General features: G+C 47.8%; 22 non-coding genes and 9 pseudogenes across 22 annotated transcripts in view; all 31 read right to left on the bottom strand.

Annotated features, from left to right (window-relative positions):
- LOC141360511 (5S ribosomal RNA) overlaps positions 1-84 on the bottom strand; it is a 119-nt pseudogene extending 35 nt beyond the window's left edge.
- A 141-nt stretch (positions 85-225) lies between these two features.
- LOC141360434 (5S ribosomal RNA) lies at positions 226-344 on the bottom strand. The gene has a single exon (XR_012366948.1). It is a non-coding gene; the product is annotated as a 5S ribosomal RNA (ribosomal RNA).
- A 141-nt stretch (positions 345-485) lies between these two features.
- Positions 486-604, bottom strand: LOC141359923 (5S ribosomal RNA). Its single transcript, XR_012366416.1, has one exon. It is a non-coding gene; the product is annotated as a 5S ribosomal RNA (ribosomal RNA).
- Positions 605-745: 141 nt separating this feature from the next.
- Positions 746-864, bottom strand: LOC141361107 (5S ribosomal RNA). Its single transcript, XR_012367159.1, has one exon. It is a non-coding gene; the product is annotated as a 5S ribosomal RNA (ribosomal RNA).
- A 146-nt stretch (positions 865-1,010) lies between these two features.
- Positions 1,011-1,129, bottom strand: LOC141361077 (5S ribosomal RNA). Its single transcript, XR_012367129.1, has one exon. It is a non-coding gene; the product is annotated as a 5S ribosomal RNA (ribosomal RNA).
- A 128-nt stretch (positions 1,130-1,257) lies between these two features.
- Positions 1,258-1,376, bottom strand: LOC141360792 (5S ribosomal RNA; annotated as a pseudogene).
- Positions 1,377-1,506: 130 nt separating this feature from the next.
- On the bottom strand, positions 1,507-1,625 carry LOC141359918 (5S ribosomal RNA). The gene has a single exon (XR_012366410.1). It is a non-coding gene; the product is annotated as a 5S ribosomal RNA (ribosomal RNA).
- Positions 1,626-1,754: 129 nt separating this feature from the next.
- LOC141361076 (5S ribosomal RNA) lies at positions 1,755-1,873 on the bottom strand. Its single transcript, XR_012367128.1, has one exon. It is a non-coding gene; the product is annotated as a 5S ribosomal RNA (ribosomal RNA).
- Positions 1,874-2,001: 128 nt separating this feature from the next.
- Positions 2,002-2,120, bottom strand: LOC141361075 (5S ribosomal RNA). The gene has a single exon (XR_012367127.1). It is a non-coding gene; the product is annotated as a 5S ribosomal RNA (ribosomal RNA).
- Positions 2,121-2,249: 129 nt separating this feature from the next.
- LOC141361073 (5S ribosomal RNA) lies at positions 2,250-2,368 on the bottom strand. Its single transcript, XR_012367125.1, has one exon. It is a non-coding gene; the product is annotated as a 5S ribosomal RNA (ribosomal RNA).
- A 120-nt stretch (positions 2,369-2,488) lies between these two features.
- On the bottom strand, positions 2,489-2,607 carry LOC141360289 (5S ribosomal RNA). Its single transcript, XR_012366802.1, has one exon. It is a non-coding gene; the product is annotated as a 5S ribosomal RNA (ribosomal RNA).
- A 141-nt stretch (positions 2,608-2,748) lies between these two features.
- On the bottom strand, positions 2,749-2,867 carry LOC141361237 (5S ribosomal RNA). Its single transcript, XR_012367289.1, has one exon. It is a non-coding gene; the product is annotated as a 5S ribosomal RNA (ribosomal RNA).
- A 129-nt stretch (positions 2,868-2,996) lies between these two features.
- Positions 2,997-3,115, bottom strand: LOC141360717 (5S ribosomal RNA; annotated as a pseudogene).
- Positions 3,116-3,244: 129 nt separating this feature from the next.
- On the bottom strand, positions 3,245-3,363 carry LOC141359825 (5S ribosomal RNA). The gene has a single exon (XR_012366305.1). It is a non-coding gene; the product is annotated as a 5S ribosomal RNA (ribosomal RNA).
- A 129-nt stretch (positions 3,364-3,492) lies between these two features.
- LOC141360691 (5S ribosomal RNA) lies at positions 3,493-3,611 on the bottom strand (annotated as a pseudogene).
- A 128-nt stretch (positions 3,612-3,739) lies between these two features.
- LOC141359784 (5S ribosomal RNA) lies at positions 3,740-3,858 on the bottom strand. Its single transcript, XR_012366265.1, has one exon. It is a non-coding gene; the product is annotated as a 5S ribosomal RNA (ribosomal RNA).
- Positions 3,859-3,987: 129 nt separating this feature from the next.
- LOC141359742 (5S ribosomal RNA) lies at positions 3,988-4,106 on the bottom strand. The gene has a single exon (XR_012366223.1). It is a non-coding gene; the product is annotated as a 5S ribosomal RNA (ribosomal RNA).
- Positions 4,107-4,226: 120 nt separating this feature from the next.
- On the bottom strand, positions 4,227-4,345 carry LOC141361072 (5S ribosomal RNA). Its single transcript, XR_012367124.1, has one exon. It is a non-coding gene; the product is annotated as a 5S ribosomal RNA (ribosomal RNA).
- Positions 4,346-4,486: 141 nt separating this feature from the next.
- Positions 4,487-4,605, bottom strand: LOC141360998 (5S ribosomal RNA; annotated as a pseudogene).
- A 129-nt stretch (positions 4,606-4,734) lies between these two features.
- LOC141359750 (5S ribosomal RNA) lies at positions 4,735-4,853 on the bottom strand. Its single transcript, XR_012366231.1, has one exon. It is a non-coding gene; the product is annotated as a 5S ribosomal RNA (ribosomal RNA).
- A 120-nt stretch (positions 4,854-4,973) lies between these two features.
- On the bottom strand, positions 4,974-5,092 carry LOC141360288 (5S ribosomal RNA). The gene has a single exon (XR_012366801.1). It is a non-coding gene; the product is annotated as a 5S ribosomal RNA (ribosomal RNA).
- A 141-nt stretch (positions 5,093-5,233) lies between these two features.
- LOC141360873 (5S ribosomal RNA) lies at positions 5,234-5,352 on the bottom strand (annotated as a pseudogene).
- Positions 5,353-5,493: 141 nt separating this feature from the next.
- Positions 5,494-5,612, bottom strand: LOC141360635 (5S ribosomal RNA; annotated as a pseudogene).
- A 129-nt stretch (positions 5,613-5,741) lies between these two features.
- On the bottom strand, positions 5,742-5,860 carry LOC141360716 (5S ribosomal RNA; annotated as a pseudogene).
- A 129-nt stretch (positions 5,861-5,989) lies between these two features.
- Positions 5,990-6,108, bottom strand: LOC141359824 (5S ribosomal RNA). The gene has a single exon (XR_012366304.1). It is a non-coding gene; the product is annotated as a 5S ribosomal RNA (ribosomal RNA).
- Positions 6,109-6,237: 129 nt separating this feature from the next.
- LOC141360690 (5S ribosomal RNA) lies at positions 6,238-6,356 on the bottom strand (annotated as a pseudogene).
- A 128-nt stretch (positions 6,357-6,484) lies between these two features.
- LOC141359783 (5S ribosomal RNA) lies at positions 6,485-6,603 on the bottom strand. Its single transcript, XR_012366264.1, has one exon. It is a non-coding gene; the product is annotated as a 5S ribosomal RNA (ribosomal RNA).
- Positions 6,604-6,732: 129 nt separating this feature from the next.
- On the bottom strand, positions 6,733-6,851 carry LOC141359741 (5S ribosomal RNA). The gene has a single exon (XR_012366222.1). It is a non-coding gene; the product is annotated as a 5S ribosomal RNA (ribosomal RNA).
- Positions 6,852-6,971: 120 nt separating this feature from the next.
- Positions 6,972-7,090, bottom strand: LOC141361071 (5S ribosomal RNA). The gene has a single exon (XR_012367123.1). It is a non-coding gene; the product is annotated as a 5S ribosomal RNA (ribosomal RNA).
- Positions 7,091-7,231: 141 nt separating this feature from the next.
- On the bottom strand, positions 7,232-7,350 carry LOC141359823 (5S ribosomal RNA). Its single transcript, XR_012366303.1, has one exon. It is a non-coding gene; the product is annotated as a 5S ribosomal RNA (ribosomal RNA).
- A 129-nt stretch (positions 7,351-7,479) lies between these two features.
- LOC141359749 (5S ribosomal RNA) overlaps positions 7,480-7,500 on the bottom strand; it is a 119-nt gene continuing 98 nt past the window's right edge. Inside the window, exon 1 of the ribosomal RNA XR_012366230.1 lies at positions 7,480-7,500. This exon is cut by the window's right edge and continues 98 nt beyond it. This is a non-coding gene — a ribosomal RNA (5S ribosomal RNA).

Genomic DNA, 7,500 nt, shown 5'->3' with positions numbered 1-7,500 from the left:
ATCCAAGTACTAACCAGGCCCGACCCTGCTTGGCTTCCGAAATCAGACGAGAGCGGGCGTGCTCAGGACGGTGTGGCCGTAAGCGAGTGCTTACTCGATTCGAGAGCCACTTCAAGACTAATGTGGCAACGCCATGCCATCGGCGAACGCTTACAGAAAGGATGCATTTCTGGAAAAAAATTATATGAATAAATAATTAAATAATTAATTAAATAAAGAATTAATTGCTTACAGCACCTGGTATTCCCAGGCGGTCTCCCATCCAAGTACTAACCAGGCACGACCCTGCTTGGCTTCCGAGATCAGACGAGAGCGGGCGTGCTCAGGGTGGTGTGGCCGTAAGCGAGCGCTGACTCGATTCGAGAGCCACTTCAAGACTAATGTGGCAACGCCATGCCATCGGCGAACGCTTACAGAAAGGATGCATTTCTGGAAAAAAATTATATGAATAAGTAATTAAATAATTAATTAAATATAGAATTAAATGCTTACAGCACCTGGTATTCCCAGGAGGTCTCCCATCCAAGTACTTACCAGGCCCGACCCTGTTTGGCTTCCGAGATCAGACGAGAGCGGGCGTGCTCAGGGTGGTGTGGCCGTAAGCGAGCGCTGACCCGATTCGAGAGCCACTTCAAGACTAATGTGGCAACGCCATGCCATCGGCGAACGCTTACAGAAAGGATGCATTTCTGGAAAAAAATTATATGAATAAATAATTAAATAATTAATTAAATAAAGAATTAAATGCTTACAGCACCTGGTATTCCCAGGCGGTCACCCATCCAAGTACTAACCAGGCCCGACCCTGCTTGGCTTCCGAGATCAGACGAGAGCGGGCGTGCTCAGGGTGGTGTGGCCGTAAGCGAGCGCTGACTCGATTCGAGAGCCACTTCAAGACTAATGTGGCAACGCCATGCCATCGGCGAACGCTTACAGAAAGGATGCATTTCTGGAAAAAAAATTATATGAATAAGTAATTAAATAATTAATTAAATAAATAAATAATTAAATGCTTACAGCACCTGGTATTCCCAGGCGGTCTCCCATCCAAGTACTAACCAGGCCCGACCCTGCTTGGCTTCCGAGATCAGACGAGAGCGGGCGTGCTCAGGGTGGTGTGGCCGTAAGCGAGCGCTGACTCGATTCGAGAGCCACTTCAACACTAATGTGGCAACGCCATGCCATGTGCGAACGCTTACAGAAAGGATGCATTTCTGGAAAAAATTATATGAATAAATAATTAAATAATTAATTAAATGCTTACAGCACCTGGTATTCCCAGGCGGTCTCCCATCCAAGTACTAACCAGGCCCGACCCTGCTTGGCTTCCGAGATCAGACGAGAGCGGGCGTGCTCAGGGTGGTGTGGCCATGAAGCGAGCGCTGACTCAATTCGAGAGCCACTTCAAGACTAATGTGGCAACGCCATGCCATCGGCGAACGCTTACAGAAAGGATGCATTTCTGGAAAAAAATTATATGAATAAATAATTAAATAATTAATTAAATGCTTACAGCACCTGGTATTCCCAGGCGGTCTCCCATCCAAGTACTAACCAAGCCCGACCCTGCTTGGCTTCCGAGATCAGACGAGAGCGGGCGTGCTCAGGGTGGTGTGGCCGTAAGCGAGTGCTGATTCGATTCGAGAGCCACTTCAAGACTAATGTGGCAACGCCATGCCATCGGCGAACGCTTACAGAAAGGATGCATTTCTGGAAAAAAATTATATGAATAAATAATTAAATAATTAATTAAATGCTTACAGCACCTGGTATTCCCAGGCGGTCTCCCATCCAAGTACTAACCAGGCCCGACCCTGCTTGGCTTCCGAGATCAGACGAGAGCGGGCGTGCTCAGGGTGGTGTGGCCGTAAGCGAGCGCTGACTCGATTCGAGAGCCACTTCAAGACTAATGTGGCAACGCCATGCCATGTGCGAACGCTTACAGAAAGGATGCATTTCTGGAAAAAATTATATGAATAAATAATTAAATAATTAATTAAATGCTTACAGCACCTGGTATTCCCAGGCGGTCTCCCATCCAAGTACTAACCAGGCCCGACCCTGCTTGGCTTCCGAGATCAGACGAGAGCGGGCGTGCTCAGGGTGGTGTGGCCGTAAGCGAGCGCTGACTCAATTCGAGAGCCACTTCAAGATTAATGTGGCAACGCCATGCCATCGGCGAACGCTTACAGAAAGGATGCATTTCTGGAAAAAAAATATATGAATAAATAATTAAATAAATATTTAAATGCTTACAGCACCTGGTATTCCCAGGCGGTCTCCCATCCAAGTACTAACCAGGCCCGACCCTGCTTGGCTTCCGAGATCAGACGAGAGCGGGCGTGCTCAGGGTGGTGTGGCCGTAAGCGAGCGCTGACTCGATTCGAGAGCCACTTTAAGACTAATGTGGCAACGCCATGCCATGTGCGAACGCTTACAGAAAGGATGCATTTCTGGAAAAAATTATATGAATAAATAATTAAATAAATGCTTACAGCACCTGATATTCCCAGGCGGTCTCCCATCCAAGTACTAACCAGGCCCGACCCTGCTTGGCTTCCGAGATCAGACGAGAGCGGGCGTGCTCAGGGTGGTGAGGCCGTAAGCGAGCGCTGACTCGATTCGAGAGCCACTTCAAGACTAATGTGGCAACGCCATGCCATCAGCGAACGCTTACAGAAAGGATGCATTTCTGGAAAAAATTTATATGAATAAGTAATTAAATAATTAATTAAATAAAGAATTAAATGCTTACAGCACCTGGTATTCCCAGGAGGTCTCCCATCCAAGTACTAACCAGGCCCGACCCTGCTTGGCTTCCGAGATCAGACGAGAGCGGGCGTGCTCAGGGTGGTGTGGCCGTAAGCGAGTGCTGACTCGATTCGAGAGCCACTTCAAGACTAATGTGGCAACGCCATGCCATCGGCGAACGCTTACAGAAAGGATGCATTTCTGGAACAAAATTATATGAATAAATAATTAAATAATTAATTAAATGCTTACAGCACCTGCTATTCCCAGGCGGTCTCCCATCCAAGTACTAACCAGGCACGACCCTGCTTGGCTTCCGAGATCAGACGAGAGCGGGCGTGCTCAGGGTGGTGTGGCCGTAAGCGAGCGCTGACTCGATTCGAGAGCCACTTCAAGACTAATGTGGCAACGCCATGCCATGTGCGAACGCTTACAGAAAGGATGCATTTCTGGAAAAAAATTATATGAATAAATAATTAAATAAATAATTAAATGCTTACAGCACCTGGTATTCCCAGGCGGTCTCCCATCCAAGTACTAACCAGGCCCGACCCTGCTTGGCTTCCGAGATCAGACGAGAGCGGGCGTGCTCAGGGTGGTGTGGCCATAAGCGAGCGCTGACTCAATTCGAGAGCCACTTCAAGACTAATGTGGCAACGCCATGCCATCGGCGAACGCTTACAGAAAGGATGCATTTCTGGAAAAAAATGATATGAATAAATAATTAAATAATTAATTAAATGCTTACAGCACCTGGTATTCCCAGGCGGTGTCCCATCCAAGTACTGACCAGGCCCGACACTGCTTGGCTTCCGAGATCAGACGAGAGCGGGCGTGCTCAGGGTGGTGTGGCCGTAAGCGAGCGCTGACTCGATTCGAGGGCCACTTCAAGACTAATGTGGCAACGCCATGCTACGTGCGAACGCTTACAGAAAGGATGCATTTCTGGAAAAAATTATATGAATAAATAATTAAATAATTAATTAAATGCTTACAGCACCTGGTATTCCCAGGCGGTCTCCCATCCAAGTACTAACCAGGCCCGACCCTGCTTGGCTTCCGAGATCAGACGAGAGCGGGCGTGCTCAGGGTGGTGTGGCCGTAAACGAGCGCTGACTCAATTCGAGAGCCACTTCAAGATTAATGTGGCAACGCCATGCCATCGGCGAACGCTTACAGAAAGGATGCATTTCTGGAAAAAAATTATATGAATAAATAATTAAATAATTAATTAAATGCTTACAGCACCTGGGATTCCCAGGCGGTCTCCCATCCAAGTACTAACCAGGCCCGACCCTGCTTGGCTTCCGAGATCAGACGAGAGCGGGCGTGCTCAGGGTGGTGTGGCCGTAAGCGAGCGCTAACTCGATTCGAGAGCCACTTCAAGACTAATGTGGCAACGCCATGCCATCGGCGAACGCTTACAGAAAGGATGCATTTCTGGGAAAAATTATATGAATAAATAATTAATTAAATGCTTACAGCACCTGGTATTCCCAGGCGGTCTCCCATCCAAGTACTAACCAGGCCCGACCCTGCTTGGCTTCCGAGATCAGACGAGAGCGGGCGTGCTCAGGGTGGTGTGGCCGTAAGCGAGCGCTGACTCGATTCGAGAGCCACTTCAAGACTAATGTGGCAACGCCATGCCATCGGCGAACGCTTACAGAAAGGATGCATTTCTGGAAAAAATTTATATAAATAAATAATTAAATAATTAATTAAATAAAGAATTAAATGCTTACAGCACCTGGTATTACCAGGCGGTCTCCCATCCAAGTACTAACCAGGCCCGAACCTGCTTGGCTTCCGAGATCAGACGAGAGAGGGCGTGCTCAGGGTGGTGTGGCCATAAGCGAGCGCTGACTCAATTCGAGAGCCACTTCAAGACTAATGTGGCAACGCCATGCCATCGGCGAACGCTTACAGAAAGGATGCATTTCTGGAAAAAAATTATATGAATAAATAATTAAATAATTAATTAAATGCTTACAGCACCTGGTATTCCCAGGCGGTCTCCCATCCAAGTACTAACCAGGCCCGACCCTGCTTGGCTTCCGGGATCAGACGAGAGCGGGCGTGCTCAGGGTGGTGTGGCCGTAAGCGAGCGCTGACTTGATTCGAGAGCCACTTCAAGACTAATGTGGCAACGCCATGCCATGTGCGAACGCTTACAGAAAGGATGCATTTCTGGAAAAAATTATATGAATAAATAATTAAATAAATGCTTACAGCACCTGATATTCCCAGGCGGTCTCCCATCCAAGTACTAACCAGGCCCGACCCTGCTTGGCTTCCGAGATCAGACGAGAGCGGGCGTGCTCAGGGTGGTGAGGCCGTAAGCGAGCGCTGACTCGATTCGAGAGCCACTTCAAGACTAATGTGGCAACGCCATGCCATCAGCGAACGCTTACAGAAAGGATGCATTTCTGGAAAAAATTTATATGAATAAGTAATTAAATAATTAATTAAATAAAGAATTAAATGCTTACAGCACCTGGTATTCCCAGGCGGTCTCCCATCCAAGTACTAACCAGGCCCGAACCTGCTTGGCTTCCGAGATCAGACGAGAGAGGGCGTGCTCAGGGTGGTGTGGCCATAAGCGAGCGCTGACTCAATTCGAGAGCCACTTCAAGACTAATGTGGCAACGCCATGCCATCAGCGAACGCTTACAGAAAGGATGCATTTCTGGAAAAAATTTATATGAATAAGTAATTAAATAATTAATTAAATAAAGAATTAAATGCTTACAGCACCTGGTATTCCCAGGAGGTCTCCCATCCAAGTACTAACCAGGCCCGAGCCTGCTTGGCTTCCGAGATCAGACAAGAGCGGGCGTGCTCAGGGTGGTGTGGCCGTAAGCGAGTGCTGACTCGATTCGAGAGCCACTTCAAGACTAATGTGGCAACGCCATGCCATCGGCGAACGCTTACAGAAAGGATGCATTTCTGGAACAAAATTATATGAATAAATAATTAAATAATTAATTAAATGCTTACAGCACCTGCTATTCCCAGGCGGTCTCCCATCCAAGTACTAACCAGGCACGACCCTGCTTGGCTTCCGAGATCAGACGAGAGCGGGCGTGCTCAGGGTGGTGTGGCCGTAAGCGAGCGCTGACTCGATTCGAGAGCCACTTCAAGACTAATGTGGCAACGCCATGCCATGTGCGAACGCTTACAGAAAGGATGCATTTCTGGAAAAAAATTATATGAATAAATAATTAAATAAATAATTAAATGCTTACAGCACCTGGTATTCCCAGGCGGTCTCCCATCCAAGTACTAACCAGGCCCGACCCTGCTTGGCTTCCGAGATCAGACGAGAGCGGGCGTGCTCAGGGTGGTGTGGCCATAAGCGAGCGCTGACTCAATTCGAGAGCCACTTCAAGACTAATGTGGCAACGCCATGCCATCGGCGAACGCTTACAGAAAGGATGCATTTCTGGAAAAAAATGATATGAATAAATAATTAAATAATTAATTAAATGCTTACAGCACCTGGTATTCCCAGGCGGTGTCCCATCCAAGTACTGACCAGGCCCGACACTGCTTGGCTTCCGAGATCAGACGAGAGCGGGCGTGCTCAGGGTGGTGTGGCCGTAAGCGAGCGCTGACTCGATTCGAGGGCCACTTCAAGACTAATGTGGCAACGCCATGCTACGTGCGAACGCTTACAGAAAGGATGCATTTCTGGAAAAAATTATATGAATAAATAATTAAATAATTAATTAAATGCTTACAGCACCTGGTATTCCCAGGCGGTCTCCCATCCAAGTACTAACCAGGCCCGACCCTGCTTGGCTTCCGAGATCAGACGAGAGCGGGCGTGCTCAGGGTGGTGTGGCCGTAAACGAGCGCTGACTCAATTCGAGAGCCACTTCAAGATTAATGTGGCAACGCCATGCCATCGGCGAACGCTTACAGAAAGGATGCATTTCTGGAAAAAAATTATATGAATAAATAATTAAATAATTAATTAAATGCTTACAGCACCTGGGATTCCCAGGCGGTCTCCCATCCAAGTACTAACCAGGCCCGACCCTGCTTGGCTTCCGAGATCAGACGAGAGCGGGCGTGCTCAGGGTGGTGTGGCCGTAAGCGAGCGCTAACTCGATTCGAGAGCCACTTCAAGACTAATGTGGCAACGCCATGCCATCGGCGAACGCTTACAGAAAGGATGCATTTCTGGGAAAAATTATATGAATAAATAATTAATTAAATGCTTACAGCACCTGGTATTCCCAGGCGGTCTCCCATCCAAGTACTAACCAGGCCCGACCCTGCTTGGCTTCCGAGATCAGACGAGAGCGGGCGTGCTCAGGGTGGTGTGGCCGTAAGCGAGCGCTGACTCGATTCGAGAGCCACTTCAAGACTAATGTGGCAACGCCATGCCATCGGCGAACGCTTACAGAAAGGATGCATTTCTGGAAAAAATTTATATAAATAAATAATTAAATAATTAATTAAATAAAGAATTAAATGCTTACAGCACCTGGTATTCCCAGGCGGTCTCCCATCCAAGTACTAACCAGGCCCGACCCTGCTTGGCTTCCGAGATCAGACGAGAGCGGGCGTGCTCAGGGTGGTGTGGCCATAAGCGAGCGCTGACTCAATTCGAGAGCCACTTCAAGACTAATGTGGCAACGCCATGCCATCGGCGAACGCTTACAGAAAGGATGCATTTCTGGAAAAAAATTATATGAATAAATAATTAAATAATTAATTAAATGCTTACAGCACCTGGTATTC

This window comes from Misgurnus anguillicaudatus, chromosome 23, assembly GCF_027580225.2.
Source record: "Misgurnus anguillicaudatus chromosome 23, ASM2758022v2, whole genome shotgun sequence".
Taxonomy (NCBI): Eukaryota; Metazoa; Chordata; class Actinopteri; order Cypriniformes; family Cobitidae; genus Misgurnus; species Misgurnus anguillicaudatus.
This window is presented reverse-complemented; position numbering and strand designations above follow the sequence as displayed.